Source organism: Lithobates pipiens, unplaced genomic scaffold, assembly GCF_037356315.1.
Source record: "Lithobates pipiens isolate NorthernLeopardFrog02 unplaced genomic scaffold, aLitPip1_a1.2 Scaffold_1, whole genome shotgun sequence".
Taxonomy (NCBI): domain Eukaryota; kingdom Metazoa; phylum Chordata; class Amphibia; order Anura; family Ranidae; genus Lithobates; species Lithobates pipiens.
The window spans coordinates 59912898-59934433 of NW_027507685.1; positions in this window are offsets into that span (position 1 = coordinate 59912898).

Genomic DNA, 21536 nt, shown 5'->3' on the forward strand with positions numbered 1-21536 from the left:
CTGTACGTAAGCTTTAACGCTTTCCAGTGGCCTCACTAGGGTTGGTGTCACCTGGTGCAGTAAAACCTGGTATCACCCCTTGAATAACTTTTGCAACCTGCGGGAGAGGGGGGGGTGGGGAGAGAGAGTATGGCAGGGGGAGAGAGGGCAGGGAGAGAGGGGGGGTGGGGAGAGAGAGGGGTGTGGGGAGAGAGGAGGCAGGGAGAGAGAGGGGGGGGCAGGGAGATAGGGGAGCAGGGAAAGAGAGAGGGGGTGGGGTCTGATTAGTGACTACTCACTTGGATGGTCCCAGGGGCTCACTGGCTCAGTTAGCAGTTTCTCTTTTAATGTGGCTGTCAGCTTCACAGATGGAGCACACAGGCAGGGAGAGAGGGGCAGGAGAAGGGATGTACAGTGGTGTGAAAAAGTGTTTGCCCCCTTCCTCATTTCCTGTTCCTTTGCATGTTTGTCACACTTAAGTGTTTCGGAACATCAAACCAATTTAAACAATAGTCAAGGACAACACAAGTAAACACAAAATGCAATTTGTAAATGAAGGTGTTTATTATTAAAGGTGAAAAAAAATCCAAACCATCATGGCCCTGTGTGAAAAAGTGATTGCCCCCCTTGTTAAAACATACTATAACTGTGGTTGTCCACACCTGAGTTCAATTTCTCTAGCCACACCCAGGCCTGATTATTGCCACACCTGTTCACAATCAAGGCATCACTTAAATAGGAGCTGCTTGACACAGTAAGGTCCACCAGAAGATCCTTAAAAGCTACACATCATGCCGAGACCCAAAGAAATTCAGGAACAATTGAGAAAGAAAGTAATTGAGATCTATCAGTCTGGAAAGGGTTATAAAGCCATTTCCAAAGCTTTGGGAATCCAGCGAACCACAGTGAGAGCCATTATCCACAAATGGCGAAGACATGGAACAGTGGTGAACCTTCCCAGGAGTGGCCGGCCGCCCAAAATTACCCCAAGAGCGCAGCGACGACTCATCCAAGAGGTCACAAAAGACCCCACAACAACGTCCAAGGAACTGCAGGCCTCACTTGCCTCAGTTAAGGTCAGCGTTCATGCCTCCACCATCAGGAAAAGACTGGGCAAAAATGGCCTGCATGGCAGAGTTCCAAGGAGAAAACCACTGCTGAGCAAAAAGAACATCAAAGCTCGTCTCAATTTCTCTACAACACATCTTGATGATCCCCAAGACTTTTGGGACAACATTCTGTGGACCGATGAGACAAAAGTGGAACTCTTTGGAAGGTGTGTGTCCAAGTATATCTGGCGTAGAAGGAACACTGCATTTCATAAAAAGAACATTATACCAACAGTAAAATATGGTGGTGGTAGTGTGATGGTCTGGGGCTGTTTTGCTGCTTCAGGATCTGGAAGACTTGCCGTGATGAAAGGAACTATGAATTCTGCTGTCTACCAAGAGATCCTGAAGGAGAATGTCCGACCATCTGTTCCTGTACTCAAGCTGAAACGAACTTGGGTTCTGCAGCAGGACAATGATCCTAAACACACCAGCAAGTCCACCACCGAATGGCTGAAGAAAAACAAAATGAAGACTTTGGAGTGGCCTAGCCAAAGTCCTGACCTGAATCCTATTGAGATGTTGTGGTATGACCTTAAAAAGGCCGTTCATGCTCGAAAACCCTCTAATGTAACTGAATTAGGACAATTCTGCAAAGATGAGTGGGCCAAAATTCCTCCAGGACGCTGTAAAAGCCTCATTGCACGTTATCGCAAACGCTTGGTTGCAGTTGTTGCTGCTAACGGTGGCCCAACCAGTTATTAGGTTTAGGGGGCAATCACTTTTTCACACAGGGCCATGATGGTTTGGATTTTTTTTCACCTTTAATAATAAACACCTTCATTTACAAATTGCATTTTGGGTTTACTTGTGTTGTCCTTGACTATTGTTTAAATTGGTTTGATGCTCCGAAACACTTAAGTGTGACAAACATGCAAAGGAACAGGAAATGAGGAAGGGGGCAAACACTTTTTCACACCACTGTATGTCATGCTCAGGCATACTGGAGGTGTATAAATCAGTGTGGGGAATCCCCACCTTCCAGGGCAGTTGCAGCTCCCGAGCCAGCTGTCCCCCACAGAGGATGGAGTGGTCAATGGAAGAGGGAGGAGCAGGTGAATTGAGCTGTGAGTTTTCCCTTGGCCTTGCAGGTCTGCTGCCTTTCAGGGGTCATCAGAGTGGCCTGGCTCAGTCTGCTCCTGGTGTCACCCCTTTGGCGGGTGTTACCCAAGTGCAGTCCTCCCCACCACACCCCCCTAGCGACACCACTGACCCAGTCTTGGCTATACAGTATATACAATTTAAGGAACAATCCAGGACAACTATCCATTAAACACTGCAACTATGCTGCAGTCAGAATGTTTATTTGATTTACATTAAAGCCCAATCACAGCTGTCACCGCGAAGAAGCGTCACTCGGCAGGGGGCTTTCCATGGAGGCGGAGCAGTTGCATTTTTTTTTTGTTTTATTTTTTAGGTTCATTGTGTGGCGTGATAGAAGATGAATGGACATCGCTGGACATTTTTATTTTTATATTTTTTATTAAAGGACTTGTCCCAAAGTGTCTCCTGTCTTTTTTCTATATTTGACACTTTTTTGTGAATTGGTGGGGATAAAATGTACCCCTTACCAGTTCACATGGGGGCGGGATCTGGGGGTCCCTTTGTAAAGGGGCTTCCAGATTCTGATAAGCCCCCAGCTCACAGACCCCCACAACCACTGGGCAAGGGTTGTTGGGATGAGGCCCTTGTCCCCATCGACATGGGGACAAGGTGCTTTGGGGGACAACTCCAAAGCACCCTCCCCATGTTGAGGGCATGGGGCCTAGCAGAGTTCAGGAGGGGGCGCTCCTTCATCCCCCCTTTTTTTCGGTGGCCTGCCAGGCTACATGCTTGGATAAGGATCTGGTATGGATTTTGGGGGGACCCCTACCCCATTTTTTTTTAAATGTTGTGTTGGCACAAGATTCCCCTTAAAATCCATACCAGACCTAAAGGGTCTGGTATGGATTTTGGTTGGGGGGACCCCTATGCCATTTAAAAAAAAAAAATTAGCGCAGGGTTCCCCTTAATATCATACCATTTTGGGGGAGACCCCTAAGCAATTTTGGTTCAGGGTTCCCCTTAATATTCATACCAGACCCAAAGGGCCTGGTAATGGACTGGGGAACCATGCCATTTTTTTCAATGATTTATATCCATATTGCTGAGACCCGACAATTTATTACAGCCGCAATCAGTTTTAAATTACTTTTTTCCTTTAGAAATGTCATTTTGCTGTGGTATTGTTCTAAACAAAAGAAAAATGTGCCACTTTACAGGCATACTATAGACACCCCCCAGGCACAATATTTAAAGGAATATTTCATTTTTATTTTTTCACTTTAAGCATTATTAAAATCACTGTTCCTGAAAAAACAGCTATTTTTAGAACTTTATTTGCATTGATACATGTTCCCTGGGGCAAACACTTTTTATGGCAATAACTTGCATATAAGCCTTTAAAATGAGCACTGTTGATTTTTCAAGTTCGTGTCCTGTAGATTTTAACGGTGTTCGTCCAAATCTTTTGCCTGTTCACAAGTTCTGGTGTGAACCGAACAGAGGGGTGTTCGGCTCATCCTTAGTTTTCAGCACCAAATGTTTTATGTTGTACATGCTTTTACTTTTCTCTTCTGCAAGGAGAACTGTTTACTACCAGATATTTATGCTGCACGTTTTATTAGCATACTGTATATTTATGTTATGCATACCAGTTGAGCACGACTCTGTTCTAGGTTATGTTGTTTTTTGTGATATCACACATTTTCAGTTGCTGCTGTTTATTTTAATCTTACTTTAATTTCATTGATTGTTTTTTTTATTTTGTAAGCACAGCTTTTTTCCCATATACTCACTAAGTAAACTGTGGTCTCCAATGGTGAAGAATTCCCCTGGCAAGGATAGTTCCATTGGAGTCAGCGACGGTATTGTTAGGCAAGCAGCCACCAGCAGCAGTTCTCCACAATGGTAACACCAGCTCCAATGAACACAACAAAGCCGAAACATCATTGGCAAACAATTCCCATGGCCAAGGAACTTTGAGAGATATACATTGCTATGTCTCCCCGAGGCACCAAACCAAGGCCCGTATCAATAATAGAGGCGAAGGAACTGGCAACAGCCCTGGGGTCATAGTCAGCTGAAACAGGATGGATACTTTCAGGAATGGGGGCTCTGAGATGTGCCATGCTGTCCTCTAGGTAGCACATGGTCCCAAGATGGCGACACGTCTGACTGTGTGTCCTCCGCTGCAGAGTGATATCTCCTCCCCCTGCCAAGGGATTGGTCCACACACTCTCTGGAAACCTCAGTGCCTGCCTCGCTCTCTGCTTGGTACATTAAAACTTTAATGGAGTCCATTTTAACCCCTGCAGCACTGGACTAAAGTGACAAAAGACCAGGCTGACAAGCTCCCATGAGAAATGAGACATGCTGGTTCTTCCCCACATTGGAATAACAAAGTCTATATGAAGTCTATACGAAATAAAGATGTTTATGTGTCAAATTGTGGATTGCGCCCCCTATCTAACCATTAGTGAAAAAAAACAAGAAAATATATAAAAATTTGTATTATTGACTATGCTCAAAGTTTTTTTTTTTTTTTTCGCCTTCGATTCATTCAATGGATAACCACTCTCCCCACAGCAATTCACCAGTTATGCAAGCTCATATAAAAAATATATGGAACCAACATAGTGTAAAACGTTCCAACTTTTATTGTAAAAAACTAAAATAAACAATTGCACTCACATGTTCCTGTGTCATTTAGCTGACACCAAGCTTATCCAGCCATGAAAAAGGTGCATTCTGGGCCAATCAATGTTGTTCTGCAGGTAACCTTCCTCTCCCTCTCCTAGGTCTACCTGTTACTGAAACCTGCACTGCAAACGAATCCCACAGCCTCTACACATTTCGCAGTACCCTCTGCGTCATCAGGAAGCTGTTGGGATCCTTTCCACCCCAATTTTTATACCCCTATTTACCTCTTATGTCACTGCCAATCTTGGTTTTCGTGTCCCCGGAAGTGGCGCCCCCACCATCTTATTTCCGGGAAGTGCCCATTCCGCCATTTTTAATCCTGGCATATGCTTTATGAATCAGATTCATTTTATTATTAAGCCCCCTATTTATTCTCTTATTATGATGACCAAACTTGCCATTCCACCTTCCTTATTTACCCTTTTATTTCTTGTTTTGTTCTATTGTGTATTTAATCTGGCTCAGGGTTCTATACTATTCACCTGTTCCCGGAAGTGTTCCGTCCGACATCTTTGTTCTGGGCTTGTGATGTATCCATTAGTCATACACATCCTTGCAATTTTCATCAATTTCAACCCTCCGTGTGCTCTTATTCCAACCATAACACCTACTTCATTTAATTCCCCCCCCCCCCCTGCTGCGCAGCCACCCTCCGTGTTACCCGCACATTCTCCACACCACCGGAAGTCGTGCTGCAGCCATGCTATTTCCGGAAGTTCCCCAGCCACCATGTTACTTGCTGGAATACGTTGTGTTCTTCTCCCAAAAGTGACGAGATGTCGTTGTTGTCATCTCTTCTCCAGAAGGAGCCCCAACGGCAATTTCTTGCTGTTGTCACTCAGTATTTACATCCTATATTTTTTGTTACCCACGCTACATAATCAAACTTTGCTAAATACCTCTACCTATTAAATCTAATCTACCTCTTATTGATCTTTTCCTAAAAAAAATGTCTTTTTACATTCTTTCTCTTCACTATTTATCAGTGTCGTCTATTTACTTATTTATTAGGACTGCCCATTTCTTATTTATTCTACCACTTCAATGGGTGTGAATCACCAGCATCCATAGCTGGATAAACTTTCACAAAAATATGTTTAAAAAAAATATATATATAAAAAAAAAAAGAAATTAAGAAATTAAAAAACATTTATATTAAAAATCTTCTATAAAACAATTTATATCTAACTCCACATGTAATCCTAATGGCTTCATTGTATCCAATCTATGTATTCAATATGTTTCATTCCATGATACTTCCCGTCTTAAATGTGAGTTCCACCAATTATGCTCTGTCCTATCAATGGCATAGAATTTAAGATATTGCAGATCCCTATTATGTACTTCCCTAAAATGTTTAGACACGCTGTGGTGTTTATAGCCTTTTTTAATATTTCTAATATGTTCACCTATACGGATGGACAATTTTCTAGTGGTCCTACCTACATACTGTAGGTCACAACTACACTCCATTACATATGTGACATGTGTGCTGCCACAAGTAATAAACGTATTCACCTTAAACTTCTGTTTAGTAGAATTTGATTGGAACTCCAGGGTTTTCCTGGTTTTCCTATCAGTAAGCCTACATGGTTTACATTTCCCACAGCGGAAAAATCCTTTCTGTTCAAAAAAGGTAGTCATCTTTTTTGGGGGGTCGGGAACATTTTTAACAATCTGGTCATGCAATCTTTTTGCTCTCCTATAAACAAATGTAGGCTGGGAAGGTAAAATTTTCCCCAAAAGGGGGTCATTACATATAGTGGGCCAGTGTTTTTTAATGGCCTTTTCCATAATTCCATATTGCTTGTTGAAACCCGTAATGAATGGTATCTCTTTCAATCCTTGGGTGGTTTTATTTTTATTCTCCAGAAGTTTTTCCCTATTTTAATGGCCTATTTGATCCTTAATTCTCTCAAGCTCCATTCTATCATATCCTTTATCTACAAACCTTTCCACCTGTCTGTATATAGCAATCTGACAATAAGTCACAATTATGTCTGATTCTGATGAATTGCCCTTTTGGTATTGCTTTTTTCCAATGAGGGTGATGGCAACTACCATAGGATATGTACCCATTTCTATCAGTGTCCTTAAAATATGTTCTAGTGTGGAGATGGGTTCCATTTTTAAAGATCTCTACATCAAGGAAACCAATGCTATTCTGGTGTATATTTACCATAAATTGAATACCATACTGGCTCTTCCTTCTTCCTTCCTCTTCCATTAAGGAAGAACCAGTATGGTGTTAACTTTATGGTAAGTGAGTAAATGTCTACAATTGTCCCTATCCCTGTATATCACACACTCACATCAGTCCCTACCCTCAGGGAGCCCACAATGGAAGGTCCCCATTCATATACTAAGGCCTATTTTGGACAGAAGCCAATTAACCTACCTCCGACCACAACAGCAATTCTAGGTGGAACAGAACTCCAGTCACCTGACTCTACCCAAATAAATAGGCTCTCCCAGCAGGCCAAGGGGATAAAGAGACCCCTGTCAATTGGCTGAGACCCCCCATTCATTCATACTCTGACCTTGAGAAGCTCCCTGTCATTCTAATGTCACCAGCCACAGTGCCATCTAGTGACAGTGACAGAAGAGAAAAGGTGCAGCAATTCTCGAATTTGAGGAGAATCAATTGATCTTCTTATAATTAGCCATGAAAATCATCATAAATTTATCAGCAACCCTGCCTAAACACCAGGGTGCTACATCCATTGAAGCTTTTCTTACTGCTTCTTCCTCTCACGCTCCAGCTCAGCTGTACAGGGTCTGCAAAAGGTTAATATTAGGTCAAATTCAGGTATTTACACTGCTTGGATTTTAACCAGTTGGCACCGAGTGCGCGCAAATATGCGGCCTCTGGGCGGCTGGGCCTTGATGGCGAGTGGCCGCATATTTGCGTGCGATAGCACCAATAGAACTATGCTGAGAGCGCTCCCCCAGTTTTCCTATCATGTGACCACTGTTATAGCCAATCACGGCAGTCACATGGCCATAAGCCCTGCCCCACCTCCCGGCAAGAGCAAGGGCCAAGGGGTTAAAAAAATGCATTAATGAACGTATTGATGATTACAGAGGTATATTATATTCTGTCTTTTATATCTGTCTACAGTTTAGCTTTAACAAATGGCTGCCAGTCTTGCTTTTCTGTAAATGAGAAATGTCTTGTAAAGTATTACATAATACTATATATATTCAACAACACATTGATAAAATGTATATTACCAACATCACATTTTGGGAATCCCATTTATGTCATTTTGACTTTTCTTGTAATATTTTTTTAACCTTTAGCCTAATAAGTTGTCCTTACATTTCCCTCCGCCTGTCTGCAATTCATGCTAGGATCAGATCTCTATTAATATAATTTGGCTCAGATAATAATAATACAAGGTGAAATGCTATTGGGGAACAGCATTGCTTGTAGAACATCAGAAGAATTGAGATTCATGCTGCATCATAAACAAGCTGGAATGCTAAATGAACTCTAGAGCCAAGTCAAATGATTACTTTATGCCATTGTTAATTAAGTTTTGATTTTTGTGGTTGTGTCTAGTAAATGTATTGCTGTGCTCTCCTGCCATACTGCTGTTTTTATTGTATTTTGTATTATTTTTTTTTTAATGAAAAGCATATTTTTTATAGACAACATGTCTGATTCTTTATGTCACTTATCTGTGTTTTCCCACCACACTGCCATGTATATTTTAAAAGGACTTGTTATGTGTTAGAAATAAAAAGAGGGTGGTAATTGAAATTGCTTTTTTTTCTTCAGATTTGAAGATTTGATTTCAAAGGCTCATGCTTAAAGCTGAACTTCAGGTAAATATAAAAACACAATTTAGGAGGCGCATGCGCAGCGGCTCCTAAGTAGACCTGGAGCTCCGCTCTTCTCCGATGGCTAAGCACCCACACAGGCACACAACATGCCTAAACACCCGCTCTGAATACGGCTGCTGAGCAACAACAAGTGACAGTATCGCCCCATGTCAGTGAGACCGATCGTCCGCAGGTCTCTGGAAGCGCAGATTACCCGAGCTGGGAAAGCTCCTCAGGAATCCAAGATGGTGGCTGCGATCTAGCCTCATGGACAGGATAAACAGGGGAACTATATGCACAATACAGCCTCAGATTTCCTGCTCTTTAGTCCTGTCTCAGGGGCACCAGTGAGTATCCACCAAGCAGAGGCTGACTCACTGGCATCCATAGAATCCTTGATAGGACACACTATGGAGGAGTTACTATTATCCCCTATGGAAGAAAGCTCCATACTTCCACAGATGAGGGAGGCTCACCATACCCTCCAGCCTGAACTTCCCACTAATATTGCAGACACATTCTCCAGATTCTCAGACATGCTCAGCATTGGCCTGTCCCAAACAGCCGCTAAAATTACAGGGGGGATTAAGGCAGAACTCCAGTATTTAGGATCCCGCATAGAAACAATTGAATCACACCTGGACGCTACAGTCACCAGAACCAACCAAAACACGGATCACATACAGGATCTTCCAGATCAGCTCAAGACAGCCATATCCAAGATAGATGACCTTGAGAATAGATCTCACAGATATAATTTCAGCATTAGGGGTCTCCCAAGAGCTGTCACAGATATCCATGCAGCGGTACATTCTCTTATTCAGGACCTCATTGCAGATATCCCTGCTGGCAGCTTGGAACTGGACAGGGCTCATAGAGCTCTGGGGCCCACCCACACAGCGACTGGCTCCCGAGAGACTTGTGTTGAAACCCCACCACGATGCGGTCAAAGAGGAGGTCATTTAGGAGGGTCTCTCTGTGTCAGAAACCATGAATCAGACCGAGACAGAAGTACAATTAAATCACACTTGTTTATTAAATAAAAATAAAAAGGTAAATAGAAAAATTGTAGTCAAAGCATAGTCAGTAACCGGATCGAGTAGTCAGCCAGGCCAGAGTTCAATAGCCGAACGACGGCCGTAGAGCAGGCGGGTTACTTCGCCTGGCCGTCCCTGGACGGTCTTGTGTTTACTTCCGCAATGCGCACCGCCGGGGGCGTGCATCGCGGAAGTTTTGAATTCGCCGTGTCTCCCGGAGACAGGCAAATACAGATTGCCGTGAACGGCCAATCAAAGCTTTGATTGGCCGTTCACAGCGCGATCGCAGCTGCCAATGGGAGATGATCTCAAATGTAAACATATGAGATCATCTCCCATTGCCGTGTCTCTCCCTCCTCACACAGAGACAGCGTGTGAGGAGAGAGAGGATCTGTGAGTGATATATTGTTACACTGTCAGCCCCAGTGCCAACTGTCAGCCCCAGTGCCGTCTGTCAGCCCCAGTGCCATCTGTCAGCCCCAGTGCCAGTGCCATCTGTCAGCCCAGTGCCATCTGTCAGCCCAGTGCCATCTGCCAGTAGTGCCAGTGCCGCCAGTGCCACCTGCCAGCGCCAGTGCCACCTGCCAGTGCCACCTGCCAGCGCCAGTGCCACCTGCCAGCGCCAGTGCCGTCAGCCCCAGTGCCGTCAGCCCCAGTGCCGTCAGCCCCAGTGCCGCCAGTGCCGCCAGTGCCAGTGCCGCCAGTCCCATCTGTCAGCCCCATCTGCCTCCAGTGCCATCTGCCTCCAGTGCCATTTGTCAGTGCCACGTGTTGTCAGTGCCACGTGTCGTCAGTGCCACCTGCCACGTCAGTGTCACCTGTGATCAGCGTCACCTGTCAGTGTCACCTGCCACATCAGCGTCACCTGTCAGTGTCATCTGCCAAATCAGCGTCACCTGTCAGTGTCATCTGCCAGATCAGCGTCACCTGTCAGTGCCATTTGTGATCAATAAAAATGTCACAAAGATTGTATTCAGCTGAGGAGGCATATGATATTCTTGCAGCCGACGAGAGCAACGGGGAGGTTTCCGCTTCGGATTCCTCCTCATATTCAGATTGTGACTCTGACGTGGACTACGAGCCTGTCCTCAGCAGCGGTACCATGACAGCCTCAGAGGAGGAAAATGATAGTCCGCCCGTCAGACGAAGGCGCACTGGTGAGGAGGCGGTACCATCCACCAGCACCGCAGAGCCATCCACCGGCAACCCAGTGCCATCCACCGGCACCACAGTACCTCGGCAAAGGCCACGTACAAGTGGGGTGTCAACTCGGCCCCAAAGGGTTAGGTCCCATGCCAGCCTTCCCTATTCCCTCCAGAACCCCTTGTGGCTTCCTCCTAACTCAGGAGAAGCTAACGTTCCCCCTTTCACTGCCAACCCAGGAGTCCAGGTGGACACACACAATTTTTCCCTGATGGACTTTTTCCACCTAATTTTTACAGAAGACATGCTTGAATCCATTGTGGTCCAGTCCAACTTATATGCCCAACAATTTATTGAAAGCAACCCAACGTCCTCTTATGCCCGTCCCTACAAGTGGAGAGCCCTAACAGTGGAGGAGTTTAAAAAATTTTTGGGCCTCACATTTTGTATGGGACTAAACAATAAAAATGAAATATGTGCATATTGGTCATCCTGCCCCATCTATCACATGCCCATCTTTTCCTCAATAATGTCCCGGACCAGATATCTAATGATAATGATATTCCTACACTTTAACGACAATACCCAGTGCCTTCCCCGGAATGACCCAAATTTTGATAAACTTTACAAAATTTGGCCGCTAATAAATTATTTTTCTCAGATTTTCCCCCAGTTGTTTACCCCAGACCAACACATATGTGTGGATGAGTCCCTGATCAAATTTTCTGGCAGGCTGGGCCTAAAGCAATTTATTCCCTCCAAAAGGGCCCACTATGGGGTGAAAATGTATAAATTGTGTGATCGAGCCACAGGGTATACATATTCCTTCATGGTATACGAAGGGAAGGACACCCAGCTACATCCCCCTAATTGCCCCGAATACATCGGATCGAGTGGGAAAGTTGTTTGGGAACTCATAAACCCACTCCTGGAGAAAGGCTACCATCTGTATGTGGACAATTTTTATATCAGTTTACCCCTGTTCCGCAACCTCCATAGAAAGCAAACTCCAGCATGTGGCACCGTAAGAACGAACCGGAAGGGCTTTTCTCAAAGCCTCGTCAACAAAAGGCTAAGAAAAGGCGAAGCGGCGAGTTTACGGAACAAGGAAATTTTGGCTGTGAAGTGGAGGGACAGAAGGGATGTCTACATGCTTTCTTTGATCCACAACAACACTTTTGTTGAGATCACCAGGAGGGATGGCCCAATACAAAAATCCACTTGTATCCATGAGTACAACATGTTCATGGGGGGTGTCGACTACCAGATGCTCGAACCCTATCTTGCCACGAGAAGAACATACAAGTGGTATAAAAAAATGTCAATTTATTTCTTTAATTTGGCCATATACAACACATATGTAATTTATCGTAAATCCACAGAAAGACCCATACCCTTCCTTGGCTACCAGGAGGAAATCACCACTGCCCTTATATACCCCAAGGGTCCACCACAAAACATTTGATCCAATGTAATTAGCAGACTCTCTGAACGCCACTTTCCTGATAAAATCCCTCCCAGACCAACAGGCTGAAGACATCAGAAAAAATGTGCAGCAAACGAGGATTGAGAAGAGACACCACTTATCATTGTGCCCAATGCCCTTCCCAACCAGGCCTCTGCATAGGTGACCGTTTCTGCCGTTGCCATACTTCAGTTAATTATTAGTGAAGTATGGTAACCATAACCCTCACTTCCTGCCATTTACCTTCAAACCCCTTATGCCTCTGCTTGCTCTGTAACTGACCCTGGCTTGTTATTCGACCACGCTTCTGCCTACTGATTCTGTTTATGCCTCTGCCTGATCTGGAACTGACCCTGGACTGTTATTCGACCACGCTTCTGCCTACTGATTCTGTACATACCTCTGCCTGATCTGGAACTGACCCTGGACTGTTTGACCATGCCTTTTGCCTGCCTCTTGGACTGATCTTGTACTCTCTCAGTGGACTAGTGGGATTCATAACAGGGGTCTCACATATGTGAGGGGCTCCAGAATAGTTTTTTTGGATGAAGAAGACAATTTCCTTTGTTTTCTCATTCCTAGATTAGGGTCTGGAGACTCGGAGGCTTCAAAGAGATTTGGGTGGGAGAAGCCTCTACCCCTATCCCCATTCTGTCCTGAACAAGGCCCTACTTCTGCCTGCTGCCTGTAGGACCTATACCATCATGCCTCTGCCTGTCGCATGAACTGACCACACCACATGGATGGACCATGTTCCTGCCTACTACCAGGACCAATATTTTGGCAATGCTGACGATCTCTGCCTGCACTGACCTTGGATTGTATATGGACAGTATCCCTGCCTGCTGCCAATATTGACTATGGACAGTATACCTGCCTGTTGCCTGGAAAATTGTGTTCACTTTTGCTGACCAAGTCCCTGCCTGCTGCCTGGACCAGTGCTATCATCCTGTGGACAACTGCGCTGCTAAAACCACAGGTAATCTTTTGTTTACTCTTTTCTCAGCAGAATGTATTTTGGGGTGTAATTCTTAGTATGTGCGTGCTATGTGTCCCTGGAATACCTGGTGGTGTTCCTTGCATGTTGGGCCTCTGTATGTGGCCAAGCTGTGTAAAAGTCTCACATATTTGGTATTGTCATACTCAGGAGGAGTAGCAGAACGTATTTTGGGGTGTCATTTTTGCTATGTACATGCTATGTGTTGGAAATATCTTATAAATGGACAACTTTGTGTAAAAAAAATGCGTTTTAATTTTTTTTCCACATTTTCCCAAAACTTCTGGAAAAAAAATGAACCATTCAAATGACTCAATATGCCTCATAGATTATACGTTGGGGTGTTATCTTTCCAAAATGGGGTCACTTTGTGGGCATTTCCATTGTCCTGGTGCTCCAGGGCCTTCAAAACTGTAATAGGTGGTTGAGAAATAAGATGTGTAATTTATGCTCCTAGAACGCCTGATGGTGCTATTTCAATATTGGGCCTCTGTATGTGGCCAGGCTGTGTAAAAGTCTCACACATTTGGTATCGTAATACTCAGAAGGAGTAGCAGAACCTATTTTGGGGTGTCATTTGTGGTATACACATGCCATGTGAGAGAAATAACCTATTACATTGAAAATTTTGTGAGAAAAAAAAAAAATCTTCATTTTGCAAAGAATTGTGGGAAAAAGATGACATCAAAAACCTCACCATGCATCTTAGTAAATACCTTGGAATGTCTACTTTCAAAAAAGGGGTCATTTGGGGGGTATTTGTACTTTCCTGATTTGTTCGGGTCGCAAGAAATGAGATAGGCCACCAGTACATCAGGTGTGATCAATTTTTTATGATTCGCACCACAGCTTGTAGACTCTCTAACTTTCACAAAAACCAAATAATATCCACTAATTTGGGTTATTTTTACCAAAGATATGTAGCAGTATAAATTGTGGCCAAAATTTATGAAAAAAATATTATAATTTGCTAAATTTTATCACAGAAACAAAGAAATATGCATTTTTTTTCTAAATTTTCGGTCTTTTTTCATTTATAGCGCAAAAAATAAAAACCCCAGAGGTGATCAAATACCACCAAAAGAAAGCTATATTTGTGGGAAAAAAAGGACACAAAATTCATTTGGGTACAGTGTTGCATGACTGAGTAATTGTCATTCAAAGTGTGAGAGCACCAAAAGCTGAAAATTGGTCTGGTCAGGAAGGGTGTTTAAGTGCCCAGTAAGCAAGTGGTTAAGTATTTGTTTCTCATTGTGGACTATATCTTGGTATTGTACGCTTTGAAAGGCATTTTTTATTGTCTGCTTGCTTCTGCTATTCAGGTCGTTCTTTCAGGCCTTGCTGTTTATCAGTGCTTTCTGGTGTCCGTTCTGACCAGCCGACCGTTTTCAAACCATGTTTCCTCTACGTACTCGTCGTACAGTTTGTGCTGTGCAGGGGCTTTGTGTTGGGGTTCTTACTTTGACACAAGCCCGGTCCATGAACAGGGAGGGGAGGCGTTTGTGGACCAAGAATTGGTTGCGCCAGCATCACCAGTTCTCGCACATGCCTTTGCTCCGTGAGATTAGCGAGAATAATCTTGATCATTTCAGGAATTTTCTCCGGGTGTCGGACCCCGTTTTTCACTGTCTGCTGGCTTTGCTGACCCCTTATATCACCAGGCAGGATACCTGCATGTGGCAAGCCATCACTCCGGAGCAGAGGCTCATTGCCACGTTGCGCTACTTGGCGACAGGGAGAAGTCTTCAGGACCTCAAGTTCTCTGCAGGCATCTCCCCCCAGGCTCTGGGGATCATTATTCCAGAGACCTGTTCTGCCATCATTCAGGTCCTGCAGAAGGACTATATGAAGCTAAGTTTTATCCTTAAACATCACATTCTATGTATTTCATGATTGCTAATGTCTTGCATTTCTTTCCTCATTCCCTAATTACCTTCATTGCAATATGCTGGAATTCATATACCCTGACCCTTTGTCCTCAGGCATATTTGCCTCACTAACTTCCCCACCATGCTCTTCTTGGCCCATAAAACTATAGTCTAGTCACTTACCAATGTCTTTTGGCAGCTCCATAGTATTGCTTTCCCCTAAACACGCCCTAAAATGTCTACAAATGTGATGTGCATGCTTCAATTCATGCAAAGTGACCTTTTTTTTATTTTTGGAGTTGTGCCAAACTCATTAGTAACCCCCCTCTCCCCAACTGCTAGCTCAGCTGATAGCAATCTTCTATCTGATGACTTGACAAAACCCAATACACACTTACCTTTTTCATGATCACATTTATGGACGAATTCACCAAAGCATGTAGTGTAAGGGCCAGCCTCAATACTTTCAAATGCTATTTTTATTTTTTTAACACATTAATTTTCTTGCTATGTAATAGCAGAATGTCAAAATGTGCTTCCATTTTGTTATTATGACACTTCTTACCTGTCCCGTGGGCTGCCAATAGTGTAAGTAAGGAGGGGCTTCACAAAGTATCACACATTATTTAGGCATTCAGCTCTCAATCAAGTGGAGAGGGTTACCTGTCCTAAACATCCCCCCTCATTTTTTAGCAAGGGCCCATCATATGGGGGGGGGGGGGGTGATACTTTAGGCTTTAAATACTCAGTTCCCAAAATGTTCTACTAATTTGGACCAAAAATGTGGGTGTCTAATTTGCTTGCAATGTTGATTTGTCAAATTACTAATTTTTGTACTTGTTTCACTACACAGTGTCCTTCAACGCCACAGGAATGGCAGACTGTGGCCTCCCACTTTGCCAGTTTTTTTTAAGATGTGGCTTTTTCACCAACAGTGCAAACCCAAGTTCAGAGTGAGATGAGGGCACAGTCTCTTCTTCAGATAATCTTATTATGTTGTGGGTCTGCAACACACACACCTTCTTTTTGTAACTAATGTATGTAGTGAATTACTGACCAAAATCATGCTCATTTTCAGTACCATGGCAGGAAAATGGCATGATTGTCCAAATTTACACCTCACTCTGGGTGTTTTTTACTAAAGGCACATCCACTATGCACTACAAGTGCACTGCAAAAGTACACCTGAAACTGCACTTGGAGTGCAAAGTGGAGTTGCCTTTAGTAAATCACACTCCTTCCCAGCACAAACTAAAATTTTACTACAAATACATTTTATGCGCAATGAAAAAGGAAGCCACACATTTTTGATAATTCAACTTTTTAATACAAGCACATTCACATGTGCGTTTCGAAAAGGTTTTTACAACAAACCAAGAGATTTTGTGTATCCAAAACAGAGTTTAATCAGAATTTTGTTTCCTTGTTGTTTTTGTGTAAACAGGCATGTATCAAACCGTAAAATACAGAAAACAGGAACGCTCAACTTTGAAAAGTGAAGACAATATCAGACATGAGTATGGACAACCTGGGCTGATATTGCCTTCATCACATGGGGTGTCACCCCTGAAAAAAACTAATTTGGAAGATGCACACAGTGTGTCAACATGTGCTATCTCCCATCATGGGGGATCAATGTACATGCTTTGGGGCTGCAACCCCTTCATCTCAGACACTTTCCACAAAACATGTACATTGATCCCCCATGATGGGAGATAGCGCATGTTTACACACTCTGTGCATCTTCCAAATTTGGAATTTCAATAAATAGTATAAATACAACATTATGTTTTTAAAATAGCAAAAATAAAACCCTATCTAGTTTTTGTTGTTTCACACTCTTCCCAAAACATCAATGATGTTCTTCATTTTATTTTTTACATCATTGATGTTTTGTTGGATAATTTCCAAATCACGATTGCACCCCATTATCTCCCCGATCAAGATCTGGGCACTTTCACTGGTAAAACAGGGATCTTCTTCCACATCACCTACAAAACAAAGCAAACAAACACACCATGTAATCCAAATATGGTGATATACATTGATGAACTTACCGGAAGCTGTGTTCTCCGACACTCACCTGTTGTGGTGACAATTTGTTCAACCTCCACGATCTTTCCTTCCTCCTCCTCCTCCTGCTCCTGCTCCTCTGTTTCTGCTTTTGGAAGTTGCACTTCTTTGGGAGGGGTGTGGTCCCTGGTGTCCTCATACTTGCCGAGTCTTCTCTCCCCTATGAGAATGTAAACAAAGAATAATTAGCACACAGAGGGCAGAAATAGGAATCATAAACATTGCTTGGAAGTGTTGTACAATTGTGCTTTTACGAACGAACGAAACCATGAACTTGAAAGTGGCCATTTTAAAATGCACAACATGAAATCAAAGCACATGGAGCAGTATGCAAGCAAGAATAATCATATAAACACACGACAACTACTTACTTTTTTTAAGAACACGCTTGATCCTTATGTACTGCTCGTGCTCCCTCAGTTTTAGGTCTGACCAGCGTTTTCTCAGTTGATCCTTGGATCGGTGTACCCCAAAATTCTTCTGAAGACTCTTCACAACTTTATTCATGATCTTGGCCTTTCTGATATTTGGGTTTGGGTAAGGTCCATACTTCCCATCATAGTCGGTCCTGTTCAATATGTCAACCATCTCCAACATCTCTCCAAAATACATATTTGAGGCCTTAAATCTTGTCTTCCTGGATCGGGACGTTTCAGGCTCCGGGCTTTCCTCACCCTCCTCCTCGTTAGTGGAACTATTATTAGTGCGCACCTGTGTTCTCTCCGCTATGTGCTCTCCCCACTGCGCCAGAAGCGAAGGGGCGGGGAATAGTCTGGAAAGAACGTCAGGGGCGGGCGGAGTTTCACGCATGCGCACTGTATATAAAACGCAGCACGCGTGTATCGTCCGTACGATCCGGGAAGAGAGTGAGGCGCGGACGTGACAAACGTGGAAACGAAGGTAAAATTTTTAAGTTGGTGCTTCACTAGACTAGACTGCTTCTATCTAGGCCGATGTTGGGACAAGATTAGGAGGGTTTTTAATGGCATTATTAGTATTTGAGGGTTTGTCTTGTGTTGTGTCTTGCAGACAATATGGATCCTTTCAAAAATGCTAACTTTATGGGGCTATTCATAGAACTGTACATGGAGATGCCCTGCCTGTGGCAGTTCCACAACAAGTTTTATGCCGACAGAACAAAGAGGAATGCAGCACTGGAGAAACTGCTTTCTTTGGTGCGGATCATGGTCCCCACGGCAGACATGGACTATCTGAATCGGAAAATTGGGTCCATGAAGCTTACATATTTCAGGGAGAGAAAGAAGCACCTGGAGTCTTTGAGAGCAGGAGATCCAGATGCCGTTTAGTCCCCCAGGATGGTTCACTTTGACAGGCTGCATTTTCTGGTAGACCAAGGGGTACCCAGGCCACCACTCAGGCCACCACTCTCCAGTCTTCCTTCAAGGCATCCTTCACCCCCAGATGAGGCTTCTGATGTCCAACCTGGGCCTTCCAGGCAGCAACATGTGGTGGGGCCCAGCTTGAGACAGGTATTGCATTGTTGAACATATTTCTTGTGTTACATTTAACCACTTGCCGACTGCCGCACGACGATATACGTCGGCAGAATGGCACGGGCAGGCATATGGGCGTATATATAAGTCCCTGCCTTCCCGCGGGTGGGGGGCCCGATCGGGCCCCCCGGTGCCTGCGGCGGTCGGCATTCGTTCGGGAGCGATCCGAGATGAGGGGGCGGCCATTCATTCATGGCCACCCCCTCGCGATCGCTCCCGACGAATAGAAATGCTCCGTGACATCACTTCCTCTCCTCACAGGAGAGGAAGTGATGTGATCTCTCCTCCGTGTCGGTATTTTTCGTTCCGGCACCGCTGTACACCACACGTACAGTAGAACATGCCAGGCACACTCACACCCCCCCTTTACCCCCCGATCACCCCCCCAATTACCCCTGCCCCCCCCAGTCACAGTGACACCAATTGCATTTTTTTATTTTTGCATTGGTGTCATTTGTGACTGTAATAACTGTTAGGGCAGTTAGGGTTAGCCCCCTTTAGTTCTAATGTGCCCCCCTAACCCCCCCAATAAAGGTTTAACCCCGTGATCACCCCCCGTCGCCAGTGTAACTAAGGCTGGGTTCACATTGCAGCGGTTTATGAGAACGGATGTGATTCGCACCGCACTGCAGTGCAAATCACATCCGATCTCTGTGCGATTCGAGTTCAGCCATACAGATAGTATGGCTGAATTCGCGCCGCACCCGCCGCAAATTCGCACGGGACCCTTTTTTTGGTCCGCAGCAGAATCGGATCGCATGGGTGTTCACACCATGCGATCCCAGTTTGCATATCGCACTGCGATATGCGAACTGATCTGGGGGTGTCATTAACATTTCACTGACACTCCCAGCAGTTCGCATAGGGCAGTGTGAACTGCCGCCGGGAGGCATGCGATGCGGGAACCCGCCGCGGATTCGTGGCGTTCCCGCATCGCTCCAGTGTGAACCCAGCCTAATAAGCGATCATTTTTCTGATCGCTGTATTAGTGTCACAGGTGACGCTAGTTAGGCAGGTAGGTATTTAGGTTCGCCGCAACTTTTTATAGCGCCAGGGACCCCCATATACTACCGCATAAAGCCCCCTGATTGCCCCCTAGTTAACCCTTTCACCAGTGATCACCATATAACTGTTACAGGTGATGCTGGTTGGTTAGTTATTTTTTTATAGTTTCAGGGCACCCGCCATTTATTACCTAATAAAGGTTTAACCCCCTGATCACCCGGCGGGTGTCATTTGTGACTGTAATAACTGTTAGGGCAGTTAGGGTTAGCCCCCTTTAGTTCTAAGGTACCCCCCTAACCCCCCCAATAAAGGTTTAACCCCGTGATCACCCCCCGTCGCCAGTGTCACTAAGGCTGGGTTCACATTGCAGCGGTTTGAGAACGGATGTGATTCGCACCGCACTGCAGTGCAAATCACATCCGATCTCTGTGCGATTCGAGTTCAGCCATACAGATAGTATGGCTGAATTCGTGTCGCACCCGCCGCACCCGCCGCAAACTCGCACGGGACCCTTTTTTTGGTCCGCAGCAGAATCGGATCGCATGGGTGTTCACACCATGCAATCCGAGTTTGCATATCGCACTGTGATATGCGAACTGATCTGGGGGTGTCATTAACATTTCACTGACACTCCCAGCAGTTCGCATAGGGCAGTGTGAACTGCCGCCGGGAGGCATGCGATGCGGGAACCCGCGGCGGATTTGTGGCGTTCCTGCATCGCTCCAGTGTGAACCCAGCCTAATAAGCAATCGTTTTTCTGATCGCTGTATTAGTGTCACAGGTGACGCTAGTTAGGCAGGTAGGTATTTAGGTTCGCCGCAGCTTTTTATAGCGCCAGGGACCCCCATATACTACTGCATAAAGCCCCCTGATTGCCCCCTAGTTAACCCTTTCACCAGTGATCACCATATAACGGTTACAGGTGACGCTGGTTGGTTAGTTATTTTTTTATAGTTTCAGGGCACCCGCCATTTATTACCTAGTCTCACTAGTGTACCCCTAAATTTAGGGGTATCTACTTTCCAAAATGGGGTCATTTGGAGGGCGTTTGTGCCATCTTGGCATTTTATGGCCTTCAAAACTGTAACGCCCTTAGAAAGCCTGAAGGCGGTGCTTGGTTTTCGGGGCCCCGTACGCGGCTAGGCTCCCAAAAAGTCCCACATATGTGGTATCCCCGTACTCAGGAGAAGCAGAAGAATTTATTTTGGGGTGTCATTTCACATATACCCATGGAATGCGTGAGCAATATATCATTTAGTGACAACTTTGTGAAAAAAATAAATAAAAAAAAAAGTTTGTAATTTTCCCGCAACTTGTGGCAAAATTTAAAATATTCCATGGACTCAACATGCCTCTCAGCAAATAGCTTGGGGTGTCTACTTTCTAAAATGGGGTCATTTGTGGGGGTTTTGTGCCATTTTGGCATTTTATGGCCTTCAAAACTGTAATAGGTAGTGAGGAGTGAAGTCAAATATTTACGCCCTTAGAAAACCTGAAGGCGGTTCTTGGCTTTCGGGGCCCCGTACGCGGCTAGGCTCCCAAAAAATCCCACACATGTGGTATCCCCGTACTCAGGAGAAGCAGCAGAATTTATTTTGGGGTGTCATTTCACATATGCCCATAGCATGTGTGAGCAATATATCAATTAGTGACAACTTTGTGTAAAAAAAAAAAAAAAAATTTTTTGTCATTATTCAATCGCTTAAGGCAAAAAAATAAAATATTCAATGGGCTCAACATGCCACTTATCAATTTCCTTAGGGGGTCTACTTTCCAA